Below are 9,789 nucleotides of genomic sequence, written 5' to 3'. Positions count from 1 at the left end.
TACGATATCATTTATAGGTTCATCGTACCATATAGACCTAGGAGAACCGTTTCGAAACTGATCCGAAACCGTGATCGAACCGATAAATCAAATGATCCGACATATAATTTTGTTTGGATTGTAGAAAAAATTCATTATTTAAAACCTAATAAAATCGCAAACCCATTTTTTATCAAAAAATAGTTCGACAGCCGGTTTTTTCTTTAATCGCAAACCCATTAATTCCAAAATTCGACAGCCAGTTGAACAATTGATTGATCCAATAGATAAATTTTACTTATTTTCTATAGATTTTTTATTATGTTATCAAAATATATTTTGTATTCTAAATAACAAGTTAAGTTTTCAGTTTTTACTATTGTTTTTTTTTCTGGCGACTCTATATATCTTTCAATATTATTTTTTGTTTATCATGACAAAAGAGAACCAAACGACATTTTTAGTTTTGATTTTTATTTGTGATTTTTATATTTTGATAAAATTTTATTATATCACCTGAAAAAAATAAAGTGAACGGCGATAAATAAAACCAAAATCAGTTGATATGATTTGGTATAGTATATTTTTGTTATTGTAAGTAAAATTCAATATTGACATTTTATTTTTGGTTTATTTTAAATTTGAAGTTTAATTTTATTATTCACATTATAAATTTCAATATTTATGGATTTGAAGTCTTCATATTTTTTTATTATATGTTATTATATTTCAGATCAGCTGATTATCAGGTCAACTATAGGAGAACCATGAATAATAAATTAGTTAATTTTGTTATATAATAATATATTAGCTATTTAAAAATATAAGAAATATTTTATGATTTTTATATTAGAAAAAGATTTAACTTTAATTTTATTTATTTTTATTTTCATTTCACATACAAAATATCAAAAGATTGAGATTATTTAACAATTGTTAATAGTTAAACCATCTCTAACCCATACATATATTTATTTTATATATTTTTCATAAAATAGAAAATATATATTATAGAGGTGAATTTCTTCCGATTTATATCTCTATAACAGAGTTCTTCCAAATATAGAGAAAATATAAAAATATTATATTTTCCACCTCTCTACTCTATGATATACTTTCTCTATTTATAGAGAAAATATAAAACTATAATATTTTCATCTCTAAATATAGAGAAAAAATAACATTTGTTTATATTTTCTTTTATAATAGAGGAACTATATTATAGAAACATACATTATAGCAAATTCATCTCTATAGTAGACATTTCTATTTTAGAAAAATATATAGAGGTATACATTAGAGATGCTCTTGAGAACTAAAAATATACCAAACCTTAAAAATTCTAAATATTTAAATGTTTGATTTAAATAAATTATAGTTTAATTCCAAAATAAACTAAAATTAAAATATAAAACTGTAATAGACTATCAATAACAAATTATACTTAAAACAAATCATATCGATTAGTTGTTTTTGTTGAAAAACTAAAAACTGAACTCTTTAATTATAATACAAAACAAATTATACTAATGTGACTGAAATATTCTAAAAATATAAGTAAAAATTAAGTAATGGTTCAACCAGTAATTTAATCGGCAGCTAGATTTTGGATTTTGACAGTTTTTGCGAATTTTTAAATAATAGTTTTTTAATAAAATCTAAAACGGATTACATATGGAGCCTAGATTTATCCGTTCAACCGCATGTTAGATTTCAAAATACTGAAATAGATCAAATTCAATTTCATTATAATAAAATAAATAAATAAACATGTATATATATAAAGAATCAGCAAATTATATACTACTAACGTCGTAGTTTGATATTTTTTACAGAAAATAATTAACGACAAATTAACACATTAAATTGAGTAGATAATTAAAAGACTTTAAAGGGAGATTAAAATGTCTGATTGGACCAAACAATCTCGACGTCTAGACTTCGGTTCGAACCATCATCTTTCTTGCTTTCGTCATTTAGTCTGAAACTTCCACTGTAACTCCCTTCTGTCAGCACCTTATCAATTGGGATCCTCACTTTTCCCAGATTTTTCTGTGGTTTTGAAACCACCATTAGTTAAAGATTGTAAAAAGAAACATTTATAATTAAAATTTTAGAAAATTAGAAACATACGTTGCGGAAAATGTTGTTTGATTTGCATACGATTTCAAGAAACTGTCCTCTAGGTGGAACAGCGAAGTCCCATGTGAAGGATTCCTTCCAAACCGGTGAGCTGGTGCGTTTCACAACCTGAACCGGTTCCGGTTAGAATCTAGTTTAACCTGTATCAAATACAATCGAATTAAACCGAAATAAGCCGAAGGTACCTTGGTTTTCTTTTTGGGGCAATTATCGATGATTAAGCTACAAAACGCGTTTGTGTTACCCGTAGAGCGTTTCAAATTATCTCCGCGTTTGATCGCCACCGTTAAACTCCCCGGCAAACAGTTCAAGAGACTGTTCCCTCTCTCGTGGAAGCTCCGCTCCGGAGACTTCGAATTCACCATGAGCTGCAGCATCGGAATCGCCTCCGCCGCTAAAACCGCCTGAGACCTCGCCGTCTCCTCCGGCATCGTTCTCCACGACTGTCTCAGCGTGTGGATCGTGTCTAGCGCCGAGTCTCTCGCCTCCTTATCGCCGGATTTCAAAGCTCCGATTAAGTGAGGGATACATGCGGTTGCCGCCTCCGATGATCGGAGTTTGGGAAACGTCGTGAGAATCGCGTTTAGCGTTCTCACCACTTCCACATTAGTCATCGCGGTAGTCCATAGCTCCCTCTCCATCGCAGCTGCAACGGGAAGGTGAGTTAAAGAGAGTCTTTGATTTCAAAAAACCAAACCGGAAAAAATCTCAATTTGCAAAACTAACTTACCGGTTAACGATTTGATGATTTCACAAGAGACATACTCTTGAAGTGTATGATTAGAGAAGAGAGATCTGATCATTAGAGCTGCTTGAGTAGAGACTTGTGGATTAGATGATCTAAGCATCTCTTGAACCAAAAACACACCACCAGCTTCCGCCATAGCTTTCCTGCTTGTTCTACTGTGCGTTGCAAAGTTCCCTAACGCACACATCACGACCATCTGCATCTCTTCGCTCGGTTCTTCCGCGATCAGGCTGATCAGTGCGCGGCACGCTAAGGCCGAGTCCGTGGCTTTAGCCATTCCTTCGTGCTGAGAGATGTCTCTGAGAGCCATAGCCACTAGGAGCTTTGCGGGTTCTGATCTCGTCTCCGTGTCTAGTATGTACTCTGACAAAGGAGTTAGTACAAGCTTGCAGAGTTTTGTCTCCCTGACCTTTGGATTGCGTAGTATCAGTTGGACTAATCTTGCAGAGAGTTCTTGGCAGTGGTGTGATCTCAGCAGATCAAGTAATGCGTCGAGCGCGCCAGATTCAGCCATTTCTACAACACTTGACGAGTCTTGCTTCTCGTGGACGATCAATGCGTCGATGGCTAAGACCACTGTGCCTTCGGCTGTTGAGAAGAGCATTTTTGTGAGAACTGATACAGGTACCGTAAAGTAATAGCGTTCTGGATTGAATCTGAGGATATTGCTTAGTATGAAAGCTGCTGATTCCCATAGAGATACAGGAAGCTGAGGATCTTCGTCGATGATAACTTTTGAGAGCTCTTGAATCCCTTCGGCGTCAGCTACTTCTTTGGTCCATGTAATTGAGGATTTCTCTAAACCCAGTAACGCTGTCTGTTGTAAGTTTCTTTCTCCTATCCCGGCAATTTTCACAAGAGGAACAATGAGATCCTTGTTCGCGATCTCTTCTTGGAAACGTTGCGATCCGAGTAGAGAGGTCAGTAACTCTGCGGCTGCGTGATGAACTGCTATCGATTCGGACTCTAGCAATGGTATCAAAGGCATAATGATTGCTGAAGATGCCATTTTTATTGATTCAAGAACCATAGGTTTCTCCAAGATGTTTGCTACTGCTTGTAAACCACCGAGTTGGCCTTGAAAGTCCAAGTCCTTTCTACTCAATACCAATAGGAGCGGTTGTACCATTTTTATCGCCTCTTGGCTTCTAGCAACAGCACCAACGTTTGTCAAAACTCTGAAAACCTCTGCGATTACAGAACACAAAGAGCTTGGAGGATTTGTGGAGACTTGACCGACGCATTGCTCGATTATCCCCATTCTAATCAGATCCATTTTACGCGGAGTATTGTCTTTAGCCATTTTTACAAGACAAGAAATCGCAGCCTCACTGATCATATAGTTTCCAGAAGCCACAAAGCCAAAGAGCAGGTTCACACAATCATGTTCTTCTGCAACCTCTGTGTTTCTTTTGCTATCCAGGAGTCTGTTCATTGCAACCATCCCAGCTTCTACAGCAGTGCTTGTTCCTGACCGGATAAGTGATATAAAAGGTACCATGCAATCTGCGGCGGACGAGCTTTCTCTCAAATATTCACTGGTAAATAGAAACGCGCATATCCTCGCAGCACTTGTCTTTGATTCAAGCGATGAGCTCTCTGAATGTAAAATCTTGTAGATGTTGTCCAATGGGTTTTCTTCAATACAGTTAAAAATGTCTGGCCTTGGACATTTTGCTATAGTTAGCTTCGCCAGAGCAGTTAGAGCAATATCTCTTTCACTCTCCAACGTAGTATTCAACATTTCTAAAAGTGGGGAAAGTGCTTTCCATGCTGATTCTGAATCTCTTATGTGCTCAGAGCTAAAAAGCTCACGGAGAGCTCTTGCAACACTGTAGCGCGTACTTCCACAAGCAAGATGAAGGATTCCTATGAGCTGCTTCATGGAACTTAAAGCTGTTTTGTGCTGTGTGATTTCTGGGCACTGGAAGAGTGATCCTAACAGTTCACAAACGGTGAGCTCGGTTGAATCCCGAGGACTCGAAGAAAGGTACTTGGCTAAAGCATCAAGAGCTTCAGCTTCAGCAATAAGTAATTTACTTGAATCTCCCCACTCTGCAATACGACTCAGAAGCCGAACAACTACTGGAAAGGTTTGTTTGTTTGCATTTGGCTTCAAGTGATTCACGAGCAAAGGGATGCTTTTCTGGGTAAATGAACCACGTCTTAGTCTTTCATCTTCGAAGAGTCCTTCTAAAGTGGCCTCACAAGGGTTTTTTGATAGAGATAGCTCTTCTGCCAAGGCATAAAGATTCCATGTTTCTGATTCTGTATTTCCAACCGAGTTTATCAGTGCTTCCACGATATCTGAATTCATTATTTCGGCAATGATTTTATCATTCCTGTTACGAACCAACGCTTCCAATACTTGTGCAGTGAAATATCCATCAATCATCTGGTCAGATTGCATGAAAAGAGCTAGAATTGGCACAAGATTTGATATTGCTGGAGATGAAACAACGTCTGGTTCCTGAGACATAACAGCTAAGAATGATAGAACAATCCATTTTTCTTCGGAATCCGAGACTTCCTCCTGCAAAAATAAAGATCATAATTCGTTCAGCAACAGCAACACTTGCAAAGTAGAAGAAAGCTTATACGTATCCAATCTACCTGTGTGTTGAACTTATTATATCTTTGAAGCTTGTCTGCAATAATTTCAAGTCCGTTGGCTTCCATAACAGTAAGATTGTTCTTGGGATGAGAAGAGCAAAAAATGGATAGAAACCACATGGAGATTGTGCTTCCCAAGACAGTTACTGGATCAACCATGTCGGAGTCGCCCATATTTAAACACAAGTTGTTTGCGATGAAGGATCTTGGTCTTTGAATTTCAACTCTATATGAACAACATAGAGAGTTCTGCTTTGACATATCGAGAAGACTGCTTACTAAGCTTTTCGAATACCCTGATCTTCCAATTACTTCAGCGCATATTTTTTTGTCCTTCTTCGCTGCGCATACAAGCAACAGAGCTCCTCCAACTTTTACTTCAGGACTAGATGAGTTGGTTATCCTGTTAGCTAAGGAAGAAATTGATTTCGATCGTGTGACCAAAACTTCACCTAGCACGACAAACTGTGTCTTGCAGAAGCGAGACAAAATCTCTATTGCTTTATCTTGCACGAGAGGATGACCATCAGCTACACATCGGACGAGAGAGTCCAAACTGGAAGGAGCTTCAGTGAATGCGGAAAAGGGGTTATGCGAATAGTTAGAACCATACTTGGCTTTGGCCAGCAAAGAGAGTACTTCCAAAACATCGATAAACGCGCTGTTGTTCAGGTCAGTTGCGTTTAAAAGCTCAATGAGTTCAGGAAGACACTGATCATTTCCTTTGAACACATCGTTAACCTGGAAATGCTTAAGTAAATGATGTAGAGCTTGTGAAGCATTTCTCTTCCCTTGTAGTGTTCCTTCTCTTAATATTCTTGTCAGAGCAGAAACAACATCATCATCTAATGCCTCGGCTGCAATATTTGGGTCCGAAAGAAGGTTGGCAAGAGTGGACATGGGGTTCTCTGCTGACTCGATCGGGTTTGTTTTTGCTGACTTTATCAATGGTCTGATCACTTCGACTTCTGGACCGGATAACTTCTTTTGTCCGATCTTTTTCTTTGTTGGATTGGATAGAGAGCCAAGGGCGTGCGCTAATTGCGTTGCAACGGCGTGAGTGTTTCCGCTTAAAAGCTTTGTGCACGGACTATCATTCTCATCAAATCCAAGACCACCACAAAGGTCTTTTCTGGAACTGAATAAATCAGCCAAGACAGAAGCTGCGTTCTCTTTCATCTTGTCGTTGGATGAGGCAAGTCTTTGGACAAGTGACCTCAATCCATTGTTAGCTGCAGAACCCTTGGTGACAAATTCCTCCAACGAAGCCGATGCAAGAACATGGCCTAGAACTCTGATCAAATGAGTCTTTGATTTAGGAGCATCTCCGAGAAACAAAGCCTGCACTTGCTCGATAACACTTGGATCAGAAGTTTTAATCAGTTTCAAAAGCGTATTCGCTGAGGTCTCTTGTGCTTTTGGTCCACCGTTCTTTAGAAGCCCCAAGAGTGCGGGAATAGCTCCTGCTTTCTCAACGCAAAGACGTATTTCCTCGCTGTGGCAACACAGGTTCCATAGCACACGGACCGCGTCGTCCTTTGCCTTGTGCGATGTACCAGTCTCTAGTATCTGCAGTAATGGAGGAATCCCGCCTGCAGAAGTAACAGCCCATCTACTTTCTTCCACCTTGTCAGTCAAGATCGCTAACAATTCAACGGACAGTTCTTGATGAAGTTCGCTGGACAACCCAAGAAACGGTATGAGCATTTGAATCCCTTCTCTCTCCCCAATAGCTTCCCAGACATTCTCATATTTACATAAATTTGACATACAAGTTATCATCCGCTCTCGTGGACCCCCCGTGGCCAAGATTGTTAGCCCGACTAAAACCCTCTTAGTGTCCACATTTTTGAGTGATTGTGATACATCAGCATTTCCGTATAGACTCGCCATAGCTTCCAAGACACGTTCTTGGACCAATTGAGTATCTCGGGGCTTCAGTAGTTTCACTAGTACTCCTTCTGTTAGTGTTAGGTCCAACGTTACTTTATCGTCGTCACTACTCGGCTGAAACTTCCTCAGAGCATAAGCAAGAGCTCCAAGAATGTCAGCGATGGGCTCAGTGAGGCGTGGAGACAATGATAGACCTCCAAGGTACACTATCAAAGCAGACATTCCTCCGCATAAGTTTGCTAAAGCTTGTGTTCCATAACTCTGCAAGACACGTTCGTTTTCTTCATCTACCGGCGAAGTAACCACTGCGCTAATCAGAAGGTGGATCCCATCCAAATCTCTAGCCACATTCTTAGCTTCTTCCGACTTCGATGTGATGGCTTCTAGAGCATTGACTATACTGGCACGCACGGCAAGGTTGATTTCCTCACCTAGAAGCTGAACCAGAACTTGCACAGCACCTGACTCAACTATTTTGTTGATGCTACAAGTGAAAGTCCTGATGAGACGAGCTAAGAGAGAAGCCGCGTTTGATTGAGATACCGGGTTACTAGACTGCAGAAGCTTTAAGATGATATCGACTCCGCCATCTTCTAGCGTTACTGTCCAGAAACCATCTCTGTCGCTGCATAGATTTCTCAAAGCTCCAACCAAATATCCTTCAACTGTTTGGTCCTGCTTCTTTTTCATCTTTAACTGATCCCATAAACTCGGTACCACGCCTTCCGTGACAAATATCTTAGTACCAACAGTATCATCTATTCCACACAAAGAAACTTCATAAATGGCCTCCGCCGCAGCTCTTCTCGCGTCCACAGAGTCAGATTTCAAGAGTGACAACAGCGGCGGGATACATCCTCCTATTAGTACTTTAGAACGAATGCTTTCGTCTTTGCATAGAACGGTCAAGATTGAAGCGGAATTGAGTTTTGCCAAAAGGGTTCCGTTCCTGACAAGTGATATGAAGGATGGCATGGCGTTCACGTTCCGTCCAATTATCTTTCTACACTCTTTTTTACCTTTTGCTAGACCGAGAAGACGAGCGCTGCTTAGCTCTTTCTCTTGCGCCGTTGATTTCTTGGCATGAAGCTGCTCAATGAGACGTGCGATCGTCTGTGCTGCTTTCTCAGTATCTTCCATCTCAGGCGTCATCGTTTTATTGTTGTCCCTTCACGCAAAAATCAGCCATCAATTATAGAGCAATCTAAGCAAAGTGGATGTATTGGAAACAGATGAATATACCTCTGCCTAGGAGAAGACACTGAAGGAGTTTCCTGCTGATTCATTGAGGAGGGAGGCTTTGACATCTTCTCCTTTCTGTATACAATAAAACTTCAAGAGGCTAACATACTGAAAAAAATATGAATCATGTTCTTGCAGTAAATTTCTTTTGCTGTTTCTTTTGTTACTTAAAACTCATTTTGTTTGCGACACTTCCGAAAATACTTTCTTTCTAGGGGAATATGTTTCCAATATATTTGAAAACCTCTGGTTTTGTAATTTCATTTAGTGTGTTTAATTTTCTTTTCTCATTTGATTGGTCGTGATGATAACACTATATGATTAGACGTAGAACTCAAGAAATCGTGTCTTAGATGATTATTTAGAATTAGGGCCTTGTTCATTTTTTGTAGTTGGATTACCATCTGAAATTCTGAATGGACCTAAATATTGTTTGTTTTTAAAGTTGATTTCTACACCGAGATATATCTTCTAAAATATATAAACAAAACACACTCACAACCTTACATGATGCCTATCAAAAACTAAAACAAACAAAATGCGGAGCTGTTGAAAATGTGTCTTCTTTTATAAGATCCAGTTTTGAACCTTTAAAACGCAATTGTTTTTTAAGTTGCAATTGTAAAGGAAGATTTGAATCCTAGACCTCGCCAATAAATCCAACATACACAAGACCGGTTGTGTCAAGAAAGTAATGTTGATATATTTTCTTCCCAATCATCAAATAGCTGATGTAAAATGTAAAAACCGTAACACATATTGAGTCATTTAAAACACAACGTAAGATTAACTGTGTAATGAATTACCTTTGATTCCAGAGCTTCCACAATTTCCTCCTCCTAGGCGCAGCAAACGCTGCTCCTAATATTCAGAGGTTGCTGTTTTGCAATGCGTGATGATTAGTTTGGATCCTGGTTTCTTATTGATAAAAAACATAACGCCATCATTGCAATTTTTGTTGTTGTACCTATCAAATTCTTGGCGAGTTTTAATTAAAAAGACTGTTAAGGATTTTACCTCATTTGTCGTTGCAGACAAGAATCGCTGGATAGGTTGTCTGACCAAGAAAAAGAGTGTTTTAAAGGTTTGACAGAGAGGAGGGAGATATCATAAATCCCAAAAAAGAAAAGTTGTTCTTAATTATGCAACTGCTAAAAGATAAAACAAAAACT

This window comes from Raphanus sativus, chromosome 5, assembly GCF_000801105.2.
Source record: "Raphanus sativus cultivar WK10039 chromosome 5, ASM80110v3, whole genome shotgun sequence".
NCBI classification, from domain to species: domain Eukaryota; kingdom Viridiplantae; phylum Streptophyta; class Magnoliopsida; order Brassicales; family Brassicaceae; genus Raphanus; species Raphanus sativus.
The sequence above is the reverse complement of the archived record's forward strand: the minus strand, read 5'-3'. Positions refer to the sequence as shown.